At 45.0% G+C, this 23455-nt stretch overlaps 1 protein-coding gene and 1 non-coding gene across 2 annotated transcripts in view; one reads left to right on the top strand and one right to left on the bottom strand.

Moving 5' to 3' along the window:
- Window positions 1–23455, bottom strand: part of GRIN3A (glutamate receptor, ionotropic, N-methyl-D-aspartate 3A) — a 177080-nt gene that overhangs the window by 131146 nt on the left and 22479 nt on the right. The window lies entirely within an intron of this gene.
- TRNAM-CAU lies at window positions 210–281 on the top strand. The gene has a single exon. It is a non-coding gene; the product is annotated as a tRNA-Met (tRNA).

Below are 23455 nucleotides of genomic sequence, written 5' to 3'. Positions count from 1 at the left end.
TATTAAAATAACTGTTCTCATTTAATAAAGTGGGGTAGCCATGTTAGTCTACTGTAGCAAAACGAAAGAGAAATCCAGAGGCACCGCCAAGCCCAACGTTGATTCAAGCTTGGGTTTAGCTTCTAAAGCAGTGAGCTCTGTCTCATGAAAGCTCATGATGGCGTGAATGTTGTCAGTTCTGAAGCTGCCACTGGACGTCTGCTCGGAAAGGAGCTGTGGCTCAGTGGGAAAGCCTCTGCTTCATATGCAGAAGGTCCCAGGTTCAATCCCTGGCATCTCCAGTTGAAAAGATCAAGCAGGAGGTGCTGTGAATGAGCTCCGCCTGAGACCCTGTAGAGCTGCTGCCAGTCTGAGTAGACAATACTGATCCTAATGGGCCCATGGTCTGATTCAGTATGAGGCAGCTTCATCTGTGTTCATCTTATTTAATACACACACTTTTGAGCCTCATCATTCAGAGACAATACAATACACATTAATTCTTGGGCTCAGCTACAAGGTTATAGAATTTGACGTGGGATGGAAAGCGGTTACTGGTTTCCCATTCATTGGCTTGGATCCGGAGCAGCAGATCTGTGGGTTTCTGCCTGCAGAGTGCAATTACAGCCCAACATGCCACCCCCAACTGTTCCTGGGAGACAGGGGACCCCCCCCCCAAAAAAGGACTTGGGGCATATTGAGTTGCTGTGGGGAGGGAGATGAGCAAGTCCTGCTCCACAGGGGGAAATCCTTGCACCAACATTGGTTCGAAGCCTTTTCTGGGAATATGGAAATCATTTATCCAGCTAAGCTGATTATGCCTCACTTGCACATATGGAGAAATCATCACAGACACAGCACTCCAGTGTTTTGCTGTTGTCTGGCAAACAGTGTCAATGCCCTTCAACAGAAGTAGTTCACACATTCAGCTGTGAATCACAGAGTGATAAACTAGTGACAGATGTTGTGTGTGTATGTGTGTGAGAGAGAGAGAGATAGAGAGACAGACAGAGAGAGAATCAGCTGCAATCGCTAACTGGACAGAATTTTACTGACTTGACCAGAGTTTCATTTTCTGGCCTTATTGCCAAAACAGGAAGATACGAAGCCAGGAAGGGGAAAAAAATGGTGTGGTCAGTGTTTTCGTTATTTATCTACTTTCTATCAGACCGATTTTCACAGTGCCCTTTCATGCCAGGCAGGCGAGGAATTCTGCACACACTCAAAAACATTTAGTTCCTTTTTAAATAATCCCTCCCTTAGGGGAAAAAAAAATCTGCTGCAAGTATTCAGAAATACTCAGCACTGGATGCCAGATTATTATTATTTTTTTGCAACCCAACGTTAGAAATGGCAATCATCTCTGCTGCAATCCAAGGTATATCTGCACAAGAATTAGTGCTGGGGAAAACAGAGAGCACATGGGAAGATTTACCACATGGAGAGGGCATTGGCATTTTTTTTTTGGGTAGCCCAATGCCCCTCTGAGCCTTGCAATAAAGTTTTCACGCCATATTGCTGCCCACCATGTCTCTGGCATCCCACATCACAGCATGGAATCGAGCCACTATTAGCCTCTATCAGCATGGGTGATGTGGTGTACAGCATCACTCTTGCTGCTAAGTTCTGAAGAAGTGAGCAGTGACTCACGAAAGCTCATCCCCTGCCACAAATTGTGTTAGTCTTTAAGGTCCTACTGGACACTTGCTCTTTTCTACTGCTACAAACAGATGGACATTGGCTACCCATCTTGATCTGTCTTTCTGCTAAATAGTTCCTGCTTCTTCCTCTGGCCTGAATCAGGGCTTAAGTAAATGACAAAATCAATGATACAAGGAAAAATTAATGATTGGATTCCCCATGGGTTATTTAATGCTAAACCGCAGCTGCAGATTGGGACTGTGAAGTGTGTGTGTGTGTGTGTGTAGGAATGCACCCTGCTGAGGGCGCTATTTGCACCAAAGGGGAAATGCGAGCTCAGAAAGGGGGTCATTAAGATGGGGGAATGGTATGGGGGAGAATTAACTTCCCTCTCACTACATGCCAGTAGGATGCAGAGGTTAGATTTAGATGTTGAGGTGTGGCACAGCTGTGCATGAGAAAAAAAAATAGGATTTTTCAGGGGGCCGGGGCTTGATGGGAAGCTGTGGGGCCTTGTTGGTAAGTCGAGAGGCTGGGCCTCAAGAGGCCCCACTGCAGCTACTGTGGGAGACCCAGGTTGGAATCTCCAGTCTGCCATGAAACTTGCTGGGTGACCTTGGGCTCATTGCAGAGAGCCTAACCTACCTAGCAGGGTTGCTGTGAGGACAGAGGAGAGAAGAATACGGGACGCTACCGCCATCAGCATCTTATCTTTTTATATGTATTCATATATAGTTATGATTGCCATTTTTTTGTATACTACGTCATTGCATTGCATTTGTATACTACGTCATTGCATTGTTTCAATGCAATGTTTTAACGTATTTTAACCTATTTTAAGCCGCCCTGAGTCTGCTACGCAAGGAGGGTTATTTAATGCTAAACAGCAGCTGCAGATTGGGACTGTGACGTGTGTGTGTGTGTGTGTGTGTGTGTGTGTAGGAATGCACCCTGCTGAGGGTGCTATTTGCACCAAAGGGGAAATGCGAGCTCAGAAAGGAGGTAATTAAGATGGGGAAATTGTATGGGGGAGAATTAACTTCCCCCTCACTACATGCCAGTAGGATGTAGAGGTTAGATTTAGATGGTGAGGTGTGGCACAGCTGTGCACGAAAAAAAAATTAGGATTTTTCAGGGGGTCTGGGCTTGATGGGAAGTTGTGGGGCCTTGGCGGTAAGTTGGGAGGCTGGGCCCCAAGAGGCCCCACTGTAGCTACAGGCCTGTGGGAGACCCAGGTTGGACTCTCCAGTCTGCCATGAAACTTGCTGGGTGACCTTGGGCTAATTGCAGAGAGCCTAACCTACCTATCAGGGTTGCTGTGAGGGTAAGACGGAGGAGAGAAGAATACGGGACGCCACCACCATCAGCATCTTATCTTTTTATAGGTATTCATATATAGTTGTAATTGCCATTTTTTTGTATACTACGCCATTGCATTGTTTCAATGCATCTGTGTTTTAACGTATTTTAACCTATTGTAAGCCGCCCTGAGCCTGCTACGCAAGGAGGGCGGGATATAAATCAAATAAATAAATGAATAAATAAAAGGAAGCTGCTTTGGGTCACCGCTGGGGAGCAAGGAGGTGTATAAATGAAGTAACTAAGAATAAATAAATATAACATAGCCAGTGTTCCCTCTAAGCTGAGTTAGAGTGAGCTTTCTCACAGTTTTTTATCCTCCAGCTCACACATTTTTGTCTTAGCTCAGGAAGGATGGCTCCAGAGCAAACTAATTAATGCAGGAGCTGAATCGCTTGCTCACAACTTTAATGCCAGTAGCTCACAAAGTAGAATTTTTGCTCATGAGACTCCACAGCTTAGAGGAAACATTGCATAGCCCCAATCCTACGAGGATTCAGAGGCTCGTGTTTACTGTTAACCCACCCACCCAAAATCCATGTACAGACCTCCTCTAGTTTGACCTCCTCCCCGTCACATGGTTGACTGCAGCCCATCAAAGATTCCACAGTGAACTGGAAGGCAGCACAACGTTGGGTCTGATATGCTCATGACACCAGTGAGCCTTAGTAGATAACAATGAAGGCAAATGAGGATGAAGGCAATTGAATTATTTTTTTTTTTTGGTCCAGAGTGCTGGGGGTGGAATGCTGAAAAGCGGAGGTGGTTTTCAGTGCTGCCAAAAACTGTCCAAGACAAACGAGACATCCAGGTCCAGCTGGAATATGCAGCACTCCCTCATTTCCCTTCGAAAGAGAGCTTAGCTGAGTGATACACAGGCATTAAGAGCAGGGGTCATTTCCTGCAGGAGCGCACAGGAGCGGAGCTCCGGCAGTAAAGAGCCCAGGGGGCGGGCACATGGAACAAGCCCCGCCCCCTGCTCCCAGCAGTCCTCAGTCAGAGCAAGAAGCAGCCAGGTCAGCTGCAGAGCCCCCCCCCTCCAAAACAGTCCAGTGGCACCTTTAAGACCAAGTTTTATCCAGGTACAAGCTCTCCCTCCTCTGCGAGGGCAGATCTGCACGTTCCCCCCCCCCCAACAGCTAGCAATCCCAAACAGTCCAGTGGAGCCTGAGCGGTGGGCGTTGCCTTCTGACACACTTCCGGTGATGTCAGGGGGTGTGGCATATGCCAATGAGTTATGCTAATGAGCTCATGCACCTCTTTTTCTATGAAATGACCCCTGATTAAGAGTATCAGCTGTGCTTGTGTCACCACGGGGGTTTTGCCCCAAACAGCAAACTTGCATTCCTCAGATGCTGGCTGCTTCAATATTGTTGAAATGAAAACCAGGCTATAAGTCCTGTAATAGAAAATAAAGTACAGGGAGACTCATCTAGGGCTGCCAGGTCCCCCCGGCCACTGGCAGGGGATAGGTGGGGTAAGCTTGCCAGATCCAGGTTGGGAAACTCTTGGAGATTTGGGGGTGGAGCCTGGGGAGGACAGGGACCTTGGGGGGGGGGTTACAATGCAATAGAGTTAGCCCACCCTCCAAAGCAGCCATTTTCTCCAGGGGAACTGATCTCTGTGGTCTGGAGATGAGCTGTAATTCCAGGGGATTCCCAGGTCCCACCTGGAGGCTGGCATCCCAACCAGATAGCTGCTCATTATTACATTTTACATCTCTTCATCCCAACAATCCGCTTTCCAACAGCTGAGGGTGGGAGCATTGAGATGTCTCATATCCCAAGGTCTTCATGCAGAAGACACTCTAGATGGCACAGTCAGCTGTGAAGGAATAGTCATAGGGATGTTGCTCTTGGTGATGTCACTATGTTCAGAATACCACACAACCTGCGCCAATATCTAAGTTAATGCCAGGAACAGGTTTGCATCAGTCTGAAAAGGAGCAACAGTGATTATTGTGAAGATCCCAGGCTAGATTCTGAATGCTTTATGACCTGTATCAGAGAGAGAGTGTCGTCTCCCATGTGTTTTCACTCCTGGTAAGCTGATATGGTGTCAAAACCCTTGTGGGCGCTACCACCTTCTGTGGAGGTCTCTACTGGAACAGGGAGGCTATTAGGGGTAGTTTTCATCTGTAGAAATTCCTCCCAAGGTAGATCCACCATATCATTGGCTCATTCAAGAAAGCTGTTAAGTCCTTAAGGCATTCCCCCCCATTCCACATTTGAACTGTAGACATTTACATGTTTTAGATCCAACAGCTGCTTTTGTAAAGATTTACAAAGTTTTAAATTAATTTGAAAAGATCCTTTTGTGGGTATGATTACTTATTTATTTACTATATTTATACCCCACCTGTCTTCCCTACAGGGACCAAAAATGGCTTATCACATGCCCCTCTTCCCCATTTTATCCTCACAACCCCTCTGTGAAGTAGATTAGGCTAAGGGTGTATGAATGGCCCAAAGTCACCCAGCTAGGTTCCATGGCAGAGTGCGGATTCACACCTGGGTCTCCCAGACCCTACTGTAGTGTTCTAAGCTCTTTTTGTATTTCATTACTTTCAGCACATGGTATTCCCAGTAGTCATGTATGGCTGCGAGAGTTGGACTATAAGGAAGGCCGAGCGCTGAAGAATAGATTCTTTTGAACTATGGTGCTGGAGAAGACACTTGAGAGTCCCTTGGACTGCAAGAAGATCAAATCAGTCAATCCTAAAAGAAATCAACCCTGACTGTTCCCTGGAAGGCCAGATAATGAAACTGAAGCTCAGATACTTTGGCCACCAAATGAGAAGGGAGCACTCACTGGAGAAGACCCTGATGCTGGGAAAGATTAAAGGTCAAAGAAGACGGGGACGGCAAAGGATGAGATGGTTAAACAGTGTCATAGATGCAACGAACATAAAATTGAGCAAACTTCAGAGGACGGTGGAAAACAGGAAAGCCTGGCATGATCTGGTCCATGGGGTCGTGAAGAGTCAGACTCGACTGTGCGACTGAACAACAACAACTTTCAGCACAAGCTACCTTGGGCATTTAGTAATGGATGATAGCTGAAATGGTTTTCAACTATGAATTCATGAAAGATGGAGAAATCAAAAGTTGTTTACCAAGATGGCTCACATGGAACCTCCAGAAAAGTACAGATGGGGGTGCCTGTTGCTATGTGCAATGGTCTTTGTGGCTGGACAAACACTTGTCAGGGATGCTCTAGGCTGATCCTGCACTGAGCAGGGGGCTGGACTAGATGGCCTGTATGGCCCCTTCCAACTCTTGTGATTCCATGATTCTATGAAAAAAGGAGGAACCTTTGGCCTCCATGCTTTTCTTATGGGCTTGCCAGGGATTTCTGGTTGGTATAGCAAAGAGGATGTGGGACCAGATGTACCACTGGTCTGATCCAGTATCGCTCTTGTGTTTTTATGCTATATTATCAAAATGGACACTATTTATGTATACATGATGGTGGGAAGTGCCACCAAGTTGCAGGCACAGGGTTTTCAAGGCAACAGAAGAACAGAAATGGTTTCCCATTGCCTTCCTCTGCATAACAACCCTGAACTTCCTTGGTGGTCCTTCGTCAAAGTACTAACCAGGGCCGAACCTGCTTAGTTTCCAAGATCTGATGAGACTGGGTAGCCTGGGCCATCCACGTCAGGGCCCGTGAATGCATGCAACACCTGTTTATAACTTGAGGGCTACAGTTCTTTTTCTTTGAAAGACTGCTTGTAGGATAACAGAGCTTGTAGAAAAACAAACTAGCAACAAAGAAATCTTCCATTTTCACCCAGTTACCGGAGAGGAGCTGTTAAAGCGTTTAATTAATGGGAACACTTCTTGTGGGAGGTGATAATCGGAGACTGAGACAACACGTTCTTTCTTGCTGATGTTGCATTTCTGCCATGGTGCCAGGTGTACTTCTTTCTCTTCTCCAAGAAAAGCCACACATGAAATGGTTATTCCCCCTTTTGAACATCTGTTTTCTTGCTGTCAGTTATAAATATCGTTCTGCTGACTAAGTTAAAAACAGGCCAGATCCCATTAACTGAAAAAAACACATGGCCATCTTCCACACCTCAAACATCTGGAAAGCCGTTAATATTCTCATCTGCAACTTTAGCTACTTTCTCTGCATTTTTATGAATGCCAATGGTATTAGTGGCAGTGGACATGTTATAAAAGAAGCTTCACCTGCTGAGTTTCTCCCTTTCTTTACCACAACGAAAGCCACTGGAAATTCATCATAGACTACCTCCTTAGACTTGGTTGTGGCCCCCATTTGAATGGTTTGGGAATGAATACAGCTTCCCTTTGAAGAAAAGGAGTGACACAGGACTTGTACATGGAGGGAAAAACCAAGCACCTAGGTTCAATAAGTCCATTATACCGGTCAACATTCATGCAATACCTGTTTCAGAAACAGAAACAATGTCAAAGGTCTTGTTGAACCATGACTAGGAGTGTCCATGGGGAAAAATCGGTATTTTCCAGGTTCAGGTAAACCAAACCCGAAAAATATTAGTAAATACCGATATTCCCAAATCCTGATATCAGTATTATACTGGGATTCGGGAAATACTTGGCATTGCCAAAAATATTTGGCTGGCCATCAGAGCTGTGTCAGTTTCACTCCCCCTCGGCTTCCAAGCTGACCCGCTTTCCGTCCTATTCAGTTCCCTAGCCGGCCTGCCAAGATGCCTCCCTGATCTTTTTCTGCTGTTTCTCAGGAGCACGTGGTTGGAATCTTGCTGGCTGCTGCAGCCGAAGGGGATTAGAGCCACCATTGTGCACAACACTGCCTCTCAGCTGTTTTTTGAGGACAGCACTGGACTGATGAGAGAGCCGCCGCAGCAGAGCAGCAGCCCATGTGATCACCTGGAAGAAGGCTGCTGGCTTTGAGGTCCCTCGCAGGCCAAGCATGCGGAGACTAAGCATGTGTAGGTGAAGATCCAGTGATCTGCACCTGAAAGCTGCACAGGAGAAGCTGAGACAAGCTCCCAGCTGTGGCACCAAATTTAAAGATGAGGAGCGGACAAAGCCCCCAGAACCACTTGCTGTCCGGCCCCCAGTGTGATTCCAGCCCTGCACACAGATGGCAGCCAGTCACCCATCACCACGAGAGTCCACCTTTGATGCTGGACCATATGGCCAGCAGACCAGGAACCGCATGGCTTCCTGCTGCCCTCAGCCATGGAACCCACAAAAGCAGTGATGGGATAAGTTCTGGTTGCTGCTTATCACTGGACATCTGTATCTATCTACAACTCTGTATCTATCTATACGCTGTGCAGGGGAGGGCGAGCTATAAATCCAATAAAATAGATTAATAAATATATCTATTCTGGATTACTGAAAACTCAAGCCATCTCAAAAGGCTGAAAACACCATTAGAAAGTCCATGGATAGCTAAAAAATATTAACCAGCCTGGGCCAACAAGACATGGTCCCTGTAAGATCCCAATCCAAGATTCAGTATGGAGGACTCATGGGTGATGCTCTGGTTCATACAAGCTTTCCTCCTCAAATAAGGGTGGGAAAGGCTGCATGATTTATGGTGAGTACGGACCTCCATATGGAAGGCCCAGATCACCCCATTGCCCAGTGGAGAATGTACCCACACCTTCAGTACACAAAGAGGATTGCACCAGGGGTACTCTTGAATCAGGTCCTTGTCTCAGTGTTCATCATGAAGATGCAACTATAGCCTTCTCTGACTCCCAGACAGCAGATAAGGTCAATAATCAATTAAAGGATAAGCAGCAGGCGGCAGTTTCTACTTCATTTGTGAAGAATGAAGTGTTGTGTCCAGAGATGAGGCTAGACTCTCCTCGAGAACAGATTAACATTGGGAGCTAGGCTCCTTTTAAACATTCCCGGGCTAATGTAGCCACGCCTATTTACAGTAAACAACCAATGAGGTTGTGCAGATAACGTCCAATGAGAGTTCTTCCCTCACAGGGAATTGGTGCAGTTCTGATTGGTCGCGACCAATAGTAAGTTAGTTCGGAGGAGCCTTCGTCGAAGCTTAACATGGAGAGTCATGTGGTGATTCACGTAAGCCTTTTTGAATACACCACAGGATAAGCAGCAGGTGGCAGTTTCTACTCCATTTGTGAAGAATGAAGTGCTGTGTCCAGAGATGAGGCTAGACTCTCCTTGAAATGCGGGGCCCCGATTTCCCCCCCTTGCTATTTCACCCCTATGTTAAGTATGTCAGGAGGAGGGACTTTATATATCCTAAAAAGAGAGAGAATTCTGTTTCAAGAAAAGCTAAATTCTGTGATCCGTATACATTTTGCAATGCAACAAAAACACCTGTGTGTACATGCAGCCCTAATTTGCAGTTATTCCAGTACTAATCATGGGCAGTGGCAATGAACAAATCAAAGTATTTAAACCCCACCCCTGATCTTTGAAAACCCAATGACACATCTTGAGTTGGATCCTATCAGATTTTCTGCTGGCACAAAAGGAAGGAGTGGTAACTGTGAATTATTCTCCTTTTCAGTATAGCGCCACCCTCTGTGGCTTTGGGTCCACATGGATCCTCTGATCTCTACCATAGCCACCTTGTTCTCATAAAAATGGAAACAGTGGTTGGATCCAACCTTTTGTTTGTGCAATTTGCCTGTCATTGTCCAAAATCCAAAGCCTAGGCTTGAAATCCTAAGGGTTAGGAAGCTTGCCTTTTTTCTTTTCTTTTTTTGAGAAAAAAGATTGTCAGGTTACTGAGTTCTGTGCTAAATAACAAATTCTATATTTTTGCAGGTTTTTTTAAAATGAACTACAGAAACTTGATGACCTATGATGAGACACTCTTCATATGCACTGGGGAGAGACAAGGGATTGAATCCAATGAGCATTTGGAGGGAAAGGTCAGAAGGATCCAGTTTGAGCACCCAAAAATATTATCAAGAGACTTGCACATACAAAAGCCTTGTGGGACAAAGGCTGGAATTAGGAGGAGAACCGGGTGAAAAAACCAAGGCCTAGGCTTGAAATCCTAAGGGTTAGGAAGCTTGCCTTTTTTTTTTTTTTGAAAAAAGATTGGCAGGTTACTGAGTCCTGTGATAAATAACAAATTCTATTTTTTTGCAGGTTTTTAAAAAATGAACTACAGAAACTTGATGATCTATGATGAGACACTCTTCATATGCCCTGGGGAGAGACAAGGGATTGAATCCAATGAGCATTTGGAGGGAAAGGTCAGAAGGATCCAGTTTGAGCACCCAAAAATATTATCAAGAGACTTGCACATACAAAAGCCTTGTGGTGATGTTATTTATGCTTCCACATGTTAAGGACAATGCATTAAGCATTAGCTCTGGTTATAAAGCATTTCCATAAAGTGGGACTTGACGTCTGGTTGGCTGAAACACTGGCTCCCACATTAACAGACTTTCTAGGTGGCAAAGACCAAATACCGAAGTTGAAAGAAATCAGTGCAGGCCAATTGGGGGGCAAAGCCTCTCGGTGGCTCTTCAGTGCTCAGCCTGTTCTTTGCCAGTTCTTTGGGACCTGGATTATCAGTTCAAAACCATATAAATCAGGATGGTGTAGAAAAGTTTTTGACACCTTCTGAAACAAACCTGAAGGCTAACCTTTCTGGCACATATATGCATGGATGGAAGAATCCTGGTATAGAACTATGGAGAGCCCGCATGATGTAGTGATCAAGAGCGATGGACTCTAATCTGGAGAACTGGGTTTGATTTCCCACTCCTTCACATGAAGCCTGCTGGTTGACCTTGGGCTGGTCACAGTTCTTTCAGAACTCTCTTAGCCCCACCTACCTCACAAGGTGCCTGTTGTGGGGAGAGGAGGGGAAGGCGATTGTAAGACACTTTGAGACTCCTGAGGGTAAAGAAAAGGTTTTTAGTGGTCCCCAGGAATGAATCAAGTGATCCTGGCACTCCAGGCCCCCTCCTCTTTTGCCATCTGAGTGAGGTAGCAACAGGACTGGAGAAACATCTCCTCTAGGGCCACTCTGGTGAACAATCCTGGTGTTCAGGATGGACTCCAGAGGCACTGTCACTGCAGTACAACCTGGGGATTGCGGGGACCTCATTGTGTTCCTGTCCTATGTATGGAGTGCAGGACATACTCCAGAGGGTAGTCGCCAGCCTCCGAGTGAAGAATGGAGAGCTCCCAGAATTACATTCATGTCCAGACTGCAAAGATCCATTTCCCTAGAGAAAAGGTTTTTAGTGGTTCCCCGGAATGAATCAAGTGATTCTGCCACTCCAGGCCTCCTCCTCTTTTGCCATCTGGGTGAGGTAGCAACAGCACTGGAGAAACATATCCTCTAGGGCCACACTGGTGAACAATCCTGGTGTTCAGGATGGACTCCAGAGGCACTGCAGTACAACCTGGGGATTGCAGGGACCTCACTGCAGTACAACCTGGGGATTGCAGGGACCTCATTGTGTTCCTGTCCTAAGTACGGAGCGCAGGACATACTCCAGAGGGCAGTTGCCAGCCTCCAGGTGAAGAATGGAGAGCTCCCAGAATTACATTCATGTCCAGACTGCAAAGATCCATTTCCCTAGAGAAAATGGCTGATTTGAAGGGTAGACTGTATGGCATTATACCCCACTGAGGTCCTTTCCTTCCCCAAACCCTGCCGTTCCCAGGGTCAACCCCAAAATCCCCAGGAATTTCCCAACCCAACAATGGCAACCCTATCCTGGTGGCAGCAGCACTATAGCCTGCTCTGGACTATAGTGGCAGCAACAGGGAACCAATAAGTAATGATAGATGCATGCCACGCCTTTTGCATCCTCCCACATTGCCATCCTCCAGTTTGGTGGCCTGAAATGGCTGGTTGGCCCTCAACTACCCCTGAGGGTTCATCAGTGAGAAGACTGGTAATAGCAGACAAGTCATCCTGAAGTATAATTTGTTACTGATCTGTTACAGGTCAGTGTTCAGTGGGGTGTACGTCCTGGTCTCAGTCTGAGTGGGGCAACAGTGAAGTTTGGTAGTCTGTGCGCTAGAACATGTCCCAGAATACTTTGCAGCATCACCTGGGTTCCGTGGCAAATAAGCAGGGCTTCTTCCACAGAGGAGATGAGGTGGCAACATTTGAAAGGCACAGGGACAGAAAAAAAAATCAAAGCTATATCCAGTCCACCAGAACTATGATTCTCTGACAGCAAAGCCATTTATTACTATGATTTATTCATAAAATAATCTGCAGCAGATTTTTAAATTTAGTCATGGAAGTTAGTGTTTACCTAATCCATTTAGGATGTTCAAAGTACTACACACCATTTGAGTCCAGTCATTTTTATAACAGTCCTTCACAGAAAGGGTTCCTATAGTCTGCTTTCCCAAAATCCAGGCTGTCTGATCTGATCTGAGTATTATGCAAATTTTTGCTTCTTATGCAAATCAAGCACCTTATTTCTGTCAGGAGGAGTATCGCTGTCTCCCACTTCAGACTTCAGAGATGGCACTGTAGATTTAGAGACAGATAGAGAGGTCAGGACACACAGAGCATCCTTTCCTTCCTTCTATCTGGTACTAACCCTTTGAAGTAGAATGCTATTCTTAGGGATATTCCTTCTTTCCGGCTTAACACCTCTCTCTCACACACGCACACAAAGAAGGAGCATGCTTTCCATCTATGGCACCATGGATGCAGGACATGCATCTACATCCATCATAGCTAGTTAGATTAGATTCTATTCCTATCTCTCACCTATACTATCTAGAATTGAGTTCCCTAAATAAAGGATTCTTATTCGTCTGAAACTGACAAAAGGCTATGCGTAACTCTGTAACTTTGCTTGCACACACACAGTACCCTACGTAATAGAGAGTCCTGCCTACACCATACCAGTGAATCTAACAAATTCTTGACTTTTCTGCCAGTTGGTTTATGGCTGCCCCTAGCAATTACCACCCAAAATTGGGAAAGAATCAGAAGCATTATTATTATGCTGCAACTAAATTACACTCCAGGCCTAGGGAACCGTGTTGGCATCCTGTAGCACCTTAGTTCTCGAGACAGGGAAAGTTAACCAGAGATCTGATGTTTCCACTGGTCTTTAGTTCACACTCCTGTTAAACTAACCCTTCCTCCTCCTCCACACCTTCCAACATCTTACTCTCAGCCCTCAAAACCTAACTGACTAAACCTTTCTTGGCAAATCTTATCTTTTCCCTAACATAGAGCTCCCATTGGTTGGTTCAAAGCTCTGCTCTCATTGGCTTTTGTGCTCTGTTGTGAACTCCTGTCACAACAGACTATATAACACTGGTCAGTATAGTTATCCCAGTGTTGCTGACACAAATTGATACTTTTGGAATTCATTTGTACAGCCTCCAAGGACTGAGCATGATTTAATGATTCAACCGCAGATGCAGAGGTGTTGCAGAATTCCCCACCATCAGTGAGGACTGACTGGAAGAAGCCAAGCCAGATCAACAATTCATACGGAGACAAAATGGGCCCTTGGTATGGGATTCTAAGTAAAGGTAAAGGTTCCCTTGCTCGAAAGCCAGTCGAATCCGACTTTAGGGTTGTGGTGCTCATCTCCGTTTCAAAGCCGAAGAGCCAGCGCTGTCCGAAGACGTTTCCGTGGTCATGTGGCCGGCATGACTAAACACCAAGGCGCACGGAACACTGTTACCTTCCCACCGAAGCGGTACCTATTTATCTACTTGCAATTTCTTGCTTTCGAACTGCTAGGTTGGCAGGAGCTGGAACTAGAGATGGGAGCTCACTCCACCATGCGGCACCCGGGTCTCGAACTGCTGAACTACTGACCTTCCACAGCCTGCAGTTCAGCGTCTTAACCACTTGAGCCACCGCAGCTCCTTATGGGATTCTATCAGGAGTCTAATTTATTTCTTGTGGCATTTTTTCATGGCATACTCATTTGTGCCCTAGCCACAAGCCAGCACTGAGTTGATCACACGCAAGCCCACCAATGTCAGTGGTCTTTGGTGGGCTCAACACTATTTTGGCTTGTGGCTTATAAGCACAGAGAACAACATCTTTGCCCGTGGCTCTCTTGGAGGGTTTTAATATTTCTGCAATCAAAAAGAACACCCTGAGTGAGGATGTAATAAATAGTGCTCAGGAGATTATGTTCGCTAAAGGAGATCTTCAGGGCGTAATTGGATGCGAGGACAACACTAATTGCTTTGGCCAGCAACTAAGTACCCAGTACCAAGTGAGTCATTAATTCGGACAAAAAAGTGGCCCCAGAGATAATAGGGCAAATGATAGTTTGGCTGTAACAGTTGCTGTCACTGCACAATTTTAAATCAGAGTTCACAAGAGAGTACTATGGGATGTGATAGACCATTTATGGGACACATGTTCTGTTGTACTTTATACCACCAGACTTAATGAACCTGATTATTTCCAAAAGAGGAATTTTGCTCCATAAATCTCAGAGGTACAACTATGGACATTGCCAAAAGTCGTGCACAATAAAGAAGTGAAATAAGGTGGAAGCCAGAACAACCACACTTGTCCATCTGAAAGATATGCTGAACAACAAACTAAAAATAGGATGGACCAAATGCTGCTTCATCACATCTAGGTTTTCAAAATTTTGTTTCAAAAATTCTTGGACCTAAATCATACCATTGTTAATGGAGACATGGAAAGCTTAGATGGGTAGAATGCTGATTTCTCTTGTTTTCTGGCTTGGTGCTGGCAGATACAGGACCATGGCAGACACTTGATGGGTACTAACCATAGTGTGCGTTCCCAACCAGGATTGGTATTCCAGATATCCACACCCTGATTTGTATTCCTTGTCTCCATGCCTGCCTCCCACCAGAATCCTTGGATGATATCTCAAACTTGGCCTTTCCTTTTTCCTTGCACATTAGCCATGTCCTCCTATCCAAATGCACCCCACAGTAATTTTGTGGATTTTTTTTAACCTAATGGATGGAACCTTTAATATGCTGTGGTAGATTTCTGACTGGATTTTCAGGATGCCATTTTCTTTACCTTAAAACATTAGTGGGCTATGAGTACAGACAAGACTGTGCCCAGGCTAAAGACAGTAGGACTCCTCCAGTGAGAACGTCTAGCTTGGTTTAATTGTGTGCTTACTCTAGTTCTGTTGTCAGGTAACTAACAAGGGCTGCGGTCACACGGAACATCGTGTGACCGGGACCAAGGATAGAGTGATGTTCCAACTCATGATATCATTATTGAGATGTAATGCCAAACCAATTTGTCCAAACTTCCAGCCACTGTTTGAGATTCTGGTTTGGTGTCCATAGTTTGATGGTTTGGAGAGCAGAAATAAACAGTAGCTGGGCCATGGTTTGCAAACCTTGGTTTTTCATTACATCAGAATCATGACAATAGACTGAACTTGTGCTTGGCATCTGGTGTAGGGTGAAAAGCTGTACAAGGGCGTGTGTGTAAAAGCACCCCTTCCTGCCATGTTGTCAAACTTTTCTACCACCAACAACTGTAATTTTCTCTGCTCAACACATGCTGTGTGTGTTGGAAGATGGGCAGGAGCACATATGCACCCAACAGCCCCAAATGCAGTAGTGAAGAATATTACACAGTGGCTGAAATCTCAAAATAGAAGTTCAAAACATATGACAATTTCAACACTTAACTTGTGGTGGTGAGGTTATGGCTCTGATAGCATGTGCTTTGCTTTGCAGAGTGTCTTAAATTCCCAAAGTTCAAGATTTCTGAGTCCCAGGTGTACAAATTTGACACCATCTCTTAAACAAACTCATCATCTAGCCCATTGTAGAGATATGAAGATCTGGCCACAAAGCAATAGTTCCCTATTTTTTGGCCTCAGATTTGGGTATGCTGCCACATAATGTGTATAATTTCCTTGGATTTTTCCTCATTTTGCCTCACTTATGCAATAATTCTTGGTTGGTTCAAGGGACAGTGGTAGAGCATCTACTTCCCATTCAGAACATGCCAGATTCAATTCCTAACATCTCCACTTCAAAGGATTCAGGTAGTAGAGGATGTGAAATACCTTAGCTTGAGATGCTAGAGAACTACTGCTAGACAGAGAAGACAATAATGACATTAATAGATCAATGGCTGTATGTTTGTATGTTAAGTGCCATCAAGTTGCTTCTGACTTATGATGACCCTATGAATTAACGCCCCCCAGACATCCTTTCATTAACAGTCTTTCTCAGATCTTGCAAACTGAGGGCCTTTACCGAATCAATCTATCTCATGTTGGGTCTTCCTCTCTTCCTTTTGCCTTTGACTTTTCCTAGCCTTATTGTCTTTTCCAGTGACTCTTATCTTCTCACAATATGACCAAAGTATGACAGCCTCAGTTTAGTCATTTAGCTTCTAGGGAGACTTTAGGCTTGACTTGATCTAGAACCCACTGATTTGTCTTTTTGGCCATCCATGGTATCCATAAAACTACCCTCCAACACTACAGTTCGAACTAATTAAATGTCTTCCTGTTAGCTTTCTTCATTGTCTGATTTTCACACACACACACATAGTAATGGGGCATACTATGGCACAAATTATCTTGATCTTGGTCGCCAGTGAGAAAATCTTTACACTTAAGAATCTTTCCTAGCTCCTTCATGGTTGCTCTTCCCAGTCTCAGTCTCCTTCTGATTTCTTGGCTGCAGTGTCCCTTTTGGTTAATCTTGAGCAATTTCTATTTCTTCACCATCAGCCTTAAAGTTGTATAATTCCCCACTAGTCATTACTTTTGTCATCTTGCTTTGACCCAGGTCCAAACTATCCATTACAAATATTGGTGAGTTGGATCCAAGTGCCCTGGACTCGACTTCGTTTCCCTGCAGTATTCTGTGTATGTGCGGCTCCAGAATGGAGCATTCAGGGGCTCAATCCTGGGGCTGTTTTAGCTCAGGAAAATGGCATGGGGGGAAGGCAGGAGCCCTTCCTCCACCCATGTGGACTTTCTCCCACAGCTGCTGTGTGACTGCAATGACTGCAAGTCAGGTCTGAGGAATCCAAACCCAACTCACCAAAATTCATAGCATGTTATTTGGCCCTTAGGATAAGACAGTTCCAGTGTTCAGACACACTTGGGAAATTTTAAAGTGGAGGGGAGTGCCTTTCCTAGGAGAGGCACTCCCCTCCACAATGGCCGGAGGTTGGAGTGCCTTTCCTAGGAGAAAAGGCTAAAGCATTTGGGGGAATTTTTTAAAAAAATTAGACAGAATAAAATTTCTAAAATTGGACATAATTGACATGTTTAAAATTAAGTGGGGTGTGTAGAAAGTGGACCCTCAAACGAAATAAGTAAATAGGTCAGTAACATTCCCCCTTCTACACAGGTATTAGAAGAGCAAAATGTCGGTCAAAACCCTACAAATGAAAACAAAACATATTGATTTTAGCAAATCAGATTCAATTTTTGTGCAAGTGAATGTTGATTGTGAATTCTTGGGGGCTTAAATACATGACTGAAATTTCCAGTGGGCATGACATAGAGGCTGTCTTTGGGCGGCAGCGGCTGCTTTCGATCGTAGTTTTCTCTTGATTCCATTAGTTTGCTCTTTCAAGCAACCTGGGCTTTCATCTGTTTTCCAATCCCCCTATAAGATTACAGACCTTTGTCAAACTTAGTCAATATCCAGCCTGCATGAGACATCTGGTGTGAACTGAAAACTTGGAGCGTCTGCTGTTACGGAAATGCTGAAATATTTATAAAAATGCCCCAGCGGCATATTTTAACACTTGGTAACATCCTCAAACCCCCCCCCCCACTATTTGTAACAGAAACACTGAGGATACGGTTGAGGCCTAGTGATGAGTCAGCAGTAAAGATGCTGTGATGAGAGACAAGGGGTGCCTGGCTCAGACGTCCCTGACATTTGATTCCTGCTATATAATTCTAATGCTTAAATGATGACTGTAATTTCCTCATTCATTTCTCACCGGCAACAGCTAATGGTCCACCACCGTGCTGTCTGCCACCCCTCCATCTGCCGCCTGCAGCGATTCAGATTTCTGCATCTGAAACCTTTGAGATAAAAGTTAATTAGCCAGCACAGGGCAGCTCAGATCTTTCCAAGCTGGATGCTTTCTTGTCAGGTAAGGCAAACCGGTCTTCTCTCTCTCTCTCTCTCTGTCTGTCTGTCTTTTGCTAGTATCCATCCTCAAACCTTTGAGATCCTCATCTTGACGGAAACTCTGGACAGCAGCTCCAGGGGAACCAATCTTAACATTCAAAACATCATCCTTCCATCATGTGGAGAGCAGGTGCTTATTTTATTTATTTTGTCAAAGCACCGTTCCCTTACTCCTTGTAACTGTAAAGAGATGGGGAGGGACTGGCGCTGAGTGTGGAACAGAACATGCATTGCACACAGTCAGTCCCAGAGTTAATCCCTAATGTCACCAGATGTAGCATGTCTGAGACATTGGTGCCACTGCCAGTCAGTGTAAAAATGTACCAATGACTGGGCGAGATGTACCAATGACTTGATACATTCTTGATGGACAAAGTAGCTGACTTCATATCACATTCAGACACATTCAGGCTTCTCTAATTTATCGGACAAATGTTCCCCATTTTTAGAACATACAACTGATTTTGTTTCTTCTAAAAGTTATGTTGTTAATTCGAGATATTATGATATTATGGCTCATCTGCAATGTCATAGTCGTGAATATAGCTTCTCATGGTTTTGTAGCTATTTAAAGTTATCGCTTCTCGGTCCCAAATTATACAATTCAAGGAATAGCATTACTTTGTATATGCTTATATTATTAATGATTTGTTCTATATTGAGGTTCTTAAGTTTATTGCACATTGGTTATCGCTCTAAAAATTCAATAAAAACATTAGAAAAAAAAGAATACAGCTCCATGGCTTGAATTAGCGATGTTTCTACGAAAGGCCACAAGGGAATCAGATGTAAACAGGTGAGGATCATGGGATTGGTATACTCAGAATCAGAATGACAAGGGGTGAATTTTTCAACTTCTCACAGGCCATCTGAGGATGATAACATGAACTTGGATAAATTAACACTGGTTTGGTTCCAAATGTTCCATTCCTTTAACAACAGAGCCTTCTACCAGCAGAACATGCTCCTTCCATGTCCCCTTCCTTTGGTGGAACAGAACCTTTCCATCCAACCCATAGAGTGTAGGAACTTTCTACATATCTTGTGTATATGATGCTGTGTGCCATTTCCTTTAGCATTCAGCAGTTATAGGTTGTGTCCTGCCAGCCATTTCATCTCATTTATCAAAGCACCAAATGGTTAAAGGACTTAAAATGAAATGCAAAGAGCCAAGCATGACTCTTGAAGTTTTGGATTCTCTTGCTCTGTACGGGAAGCATCACAGAAAGAGACACACATGAAGTGGGGGGTGTCATGGTTATTGTTAGCAGCCTTGATCTGTATAGAACACCATAAACAATTTGACCCTGGAGGGGAGTGCAAGGTTGGCTCCAGGATGGGGAGAACAGGGTAAAGTAAGAGCTCTTGCCACAATGGCCGGATGTTGGAGTGCCTTTCCTAGGAGAAAACGATAAAGCATTGGGGGGAATTAAAAAAAATTAGACAGAATAAAATTTCTAAAATTGGACATAATTGACATGTTTAAAACTAAGCGGGGTGTGGAGAAAGTGGATAGAAAGAATGTTTATCTATCTCCCATTCTCATACCATTAGATCTTGGAGTAACCCAGTGAAATCCTGACTGTGGATTAAAGGCAAACAACATAAGGAATTCGCTTCTACATGATGTGTGTGGGGTTAGAGTTTCTGGTGTAGATGGCTCTACAAATGATATTAAATGAACATATGGAGGGAAGCCCTACCAAAGGCCATGATGGCTAAATGGTGACTTCATCTTCAGAGACAATATCTCTCTGAAGAACAGCTGTTGGTTGACCCACAGCTTCATATGCTGACCATGATGGCTAAATGGTTACTTCATCTTCAGAGACAATATCTTTCTGAAGAACAGTTGTTGGTTGACCCACAGCTTCATATGCTGCTCGAGGGCTTCCTGGAACCCCTTTGGGAAACAAGATGTTGGACTAGATGGACCTTTGGCCCAATCCAGCAGTATCCTGAGATAACCATAGACTCGAAGCCTAACCTAACTCACAGGGTTATTGCAAGGATACAATGGACGAGGAGAGAATAACCTTGTAAGCTTCTTTGGATTCCCATTGGGAAGAAAGTTGTGGTATAACTATGTAAATACATAAGTCATCACTCGTTGCAGTCATAATGTAAGCTGCTTTGGGTTCCAACTGGAGGGTATCCTACTCCGTATATAGAACCAGTGCTGGCCACAGCCACACATGGGCTCCCCTGGGCACTTGCAACAGGGTTGCTTGACTGAGTAGCAATGTGTCCCGGGAAAAAGAGCCTCAGGCAGTGGGTTGGATCCTTTTTGGCTTTTGTGCTTGTGAAAGAGGGAAGAGGATCTCCTTTTGAGCACCTGAAAGTCACATGGGACAAGAGTGGAATTGTGTGGACTTGAGCAGAAAAACTTGTAAGATCCAACCAATTATACATAAAGGCAACAAAGCTAATGTACAGGACTTCCTAAAGGAAAGGAAATCATGCATCAGTTATTTTCTCCCCTGGAAATGAATGCATACTTTCCTTCAGGGCTTTTTTTGTAGAAAAAGCCCAGCAGGAACTCATTAGCATAATAGGCCATACCCAACAGCAGGAACTCATTAGCATATTAGGCCACACTCATGACAACACAGCTCATTACCGTATTAGGCCGCACCCCCGTGTTACCAGAAAAGTGTGGTCATCCAGCCACACCCACCTTTTGCTTGTTATTCTGTTTACCTTGTTTGTTGTCAAAACACAGAGCTTTTTTTGTAGCAGGAACTCCTTTGCATGTTAGGCCACACACCCCTAATGTAGCCAATCCTAATGAGTTCCTGCTGTTGGGTGTGGCCTATTATGATAATGAGTTCCTGCTGGGTGTGGCCAACTTGGGAGCCAGCCGGAACTCTGTTCCTGTGCGTTCCTGCCCCAAAATAGCCCTGCTTCCTTTCATTTGCTCATTCTGTAAGGGCCAATTCTCTTATAATTTCTGACTGAGAAAAAGCCTTCCATGCACCATCACACCTGCACATCGTGTGTGTGTAGAGTGCCGTCAAGTCAGAGCTGACTTACAGCGACCCCAGCGAGGGGCTTTCAAGCCAACTGAGAAGCCGAGGTGGTCTGCCATTGTCTTCCTCTGCAGAGCCCTCCTTGGCAGTCTCCCTTCCAAGTACCAGCCCTGCTTAGCTTCTGAGATCTGACGAGACAGGGCTCTACCATGCCGCCTTCCCTCCCACTATGTTAGTGCATCCCATCCCATTCTTTCTGCTGTTTTGCTTGAGAGATGCATCAGGGAACGTTCGCCTGTCCGTGGCTTAGCTTGCCCTTTTCATCACATTACCGAATCGATGGGGTAATGATTTCATACAAGTCAGCTGCGGAGTTGTTTTGTCATGCCGTGCCAGATAAATGAAACAAACCCAAGCATCGAAAGTGCGTGCCTTCGCTTTGACAACTCCCTGAGTAATTAATTTCTGCAACTTGCCAGCTCTTGGTTTTAAGAAATGGCTACGACGCCCCCCTCCTCGCCGAGCCTTGCCAGCCTTGAAGCCTCGAAAAGGCAGCTTCCAACAGCCATCCACTTTGAGCTGACAGCTGTAGCTGCAAACTGTTTATTGGCTGGGTTAAGGGTTCACCGAAGAAGTTGGGGAAATGGAATAAGGAGAGCTGCTCTTTTTTCTGACATTATCAGTTGCTGTTCTGCTGGCCCATCGGGGAGACGAAGCAGCTCCAGATCACTATCTGTTAACTTTAGCAGGGAAACAGTGTCTAATTCACAGGAACCAAAGATGTTTCAGTGCCCAAGGCAAGAAAAGCCCCGAATGGTATCCTCCACCCTGGCAGTAAGTATATAACAATAAACCAATAAATGTCAGTTTTCTGCTACTGAAGTGCCGCAAATCTCACCTGGCTGTTGAGAAAGCTGGCCCTTGTATTTCAGCCTGCAAAAGAGGTTGACTAGATTGGGAGCTGATAACACATTATGGAGGACAAAGGACAGGCCTGGGGTCCCCACTCCCTGTCCTGTGTAACAGGTGAGTCATGGGTTCTCCTCAATTCTGGGGTGTGCAGAGCCCAATTTGGATTGTGACCATGCCATACATGAAGAATGGGCTTCAGACTTCCCCCACCCCCACCTTTCCCCCCACCTCCAATGATTCTGGGGATGTACTGTTCAGCCTGCTGGGAAAACCCACATAAACATTTGTGGATTTCCCCAGTAGCCCAATAGGACACCCTGGCACTGATTCAGGTCAGGAAAAAAATGGATGAGGGAGGAAGGCTGAAGCTCCTTCTTCTTCATGTGTTACAATCACCATCCAAATTACTCACTGCTTGCATGGAGATTGAGAGGAACCCACAACTCACATGTGACTGTGTCCTAACATAGAGTATGGAACTCAGACCCAACCTGTATTTTTCACAAAGTATGAGTAGGGTTACCAGGTCTTACCTTTACTGTGGTGGGGGGCTCCCACCTCCTTCTCAGGACTTTTCTGTGTGATGACATCACTGGTAGTGTGATGACATCACTGGTAGTGATGTCAGGGCAAAAACACTATGGTAACCATAGAGTTCCCCCTCTGAATGCTAGAGCGTCACCATGCAACAGCCCCAGCATGATGATGGCACTACCAGTGACATCACTGTGTTGGCAGCCACCCTGTGGGATGCTGCTGTTCAGGGATGGGGCTTCCTCTGCCAGCCAGCTGGCCGGTGGCAGATTGGGACCCCCAAAATCTGGATATCCCCTGCCCCAACCGGGTGGTGGTGGTGGCATGAGTTCATCCCATAAGGTTGCCAACTGACCAGAAAAAATATCAGTCTGCCCTGTCCGTTCACATTCAGTGTCAGCTTGATGTACAGAAATCAGAGTAACGCTGTACACTGTATGGAGATAACCATAATCACTTGCTAAGTTACTGCAGATCAAACCAACGATAAAGGTATAACCACAGGAGGTAGTTTGAAAGCTGTCGATATGACTTCTGTATTCTGGTCAACTCATTGTTATTATTATGTTAATATTATCAATATTTATCATTTTGGATCATTGTAAGTGCAGAATTTATCAAAGCAACCCTACAAAACTCCTACAAGGTAGGTAAGCATTATTAACCTCATATTGCAGATGGGGGGGGGGGGTTTTCTTAAGGCTGCAAAAAATAGCAGCTTGTTCAGGATCACATAGTAAGTCCATGACTGAGGTGGTATTTTACCTACAGACTGCTCCGTTATCCCAAAGAAGCTTTTCTCAGAGTACAAATGCATGGCCACAAAGGATGTCCTGCATTCCCTTGTTTGGTCATGCCATTGCTTTAATGCATGTGGGAACTGCCGTTGTGTGTTATTGATTGGACCAAAAGTGGATTTAGTTGTGGGGGCAGGTGCAGTCGTGTAGTCCACAATGTAAATTGGTA

The sequence above is a fragment of the Gekko japonicus genome, unplaced genomic scaffold (genome assembly GCF_001447785.1).
Source record: "Gekko japonicus isolate JY-2015 unplaced genomic scaffold, Gekko_japonicus_V1.1 scaffold389, whole genome shotgun sequence".
NCBI classification, from domain to species: domain Eukaryota; kingdom Metazoa; phylum Chordata; class Lepidosauria; order Squamata; family Gekkonidae; genus Gekko; species Gekko japonicus.
Note: the sequence above shows the minus strand (reverse complement) of the source record. Positions and strands in the feature narration are given on the sequence as shown.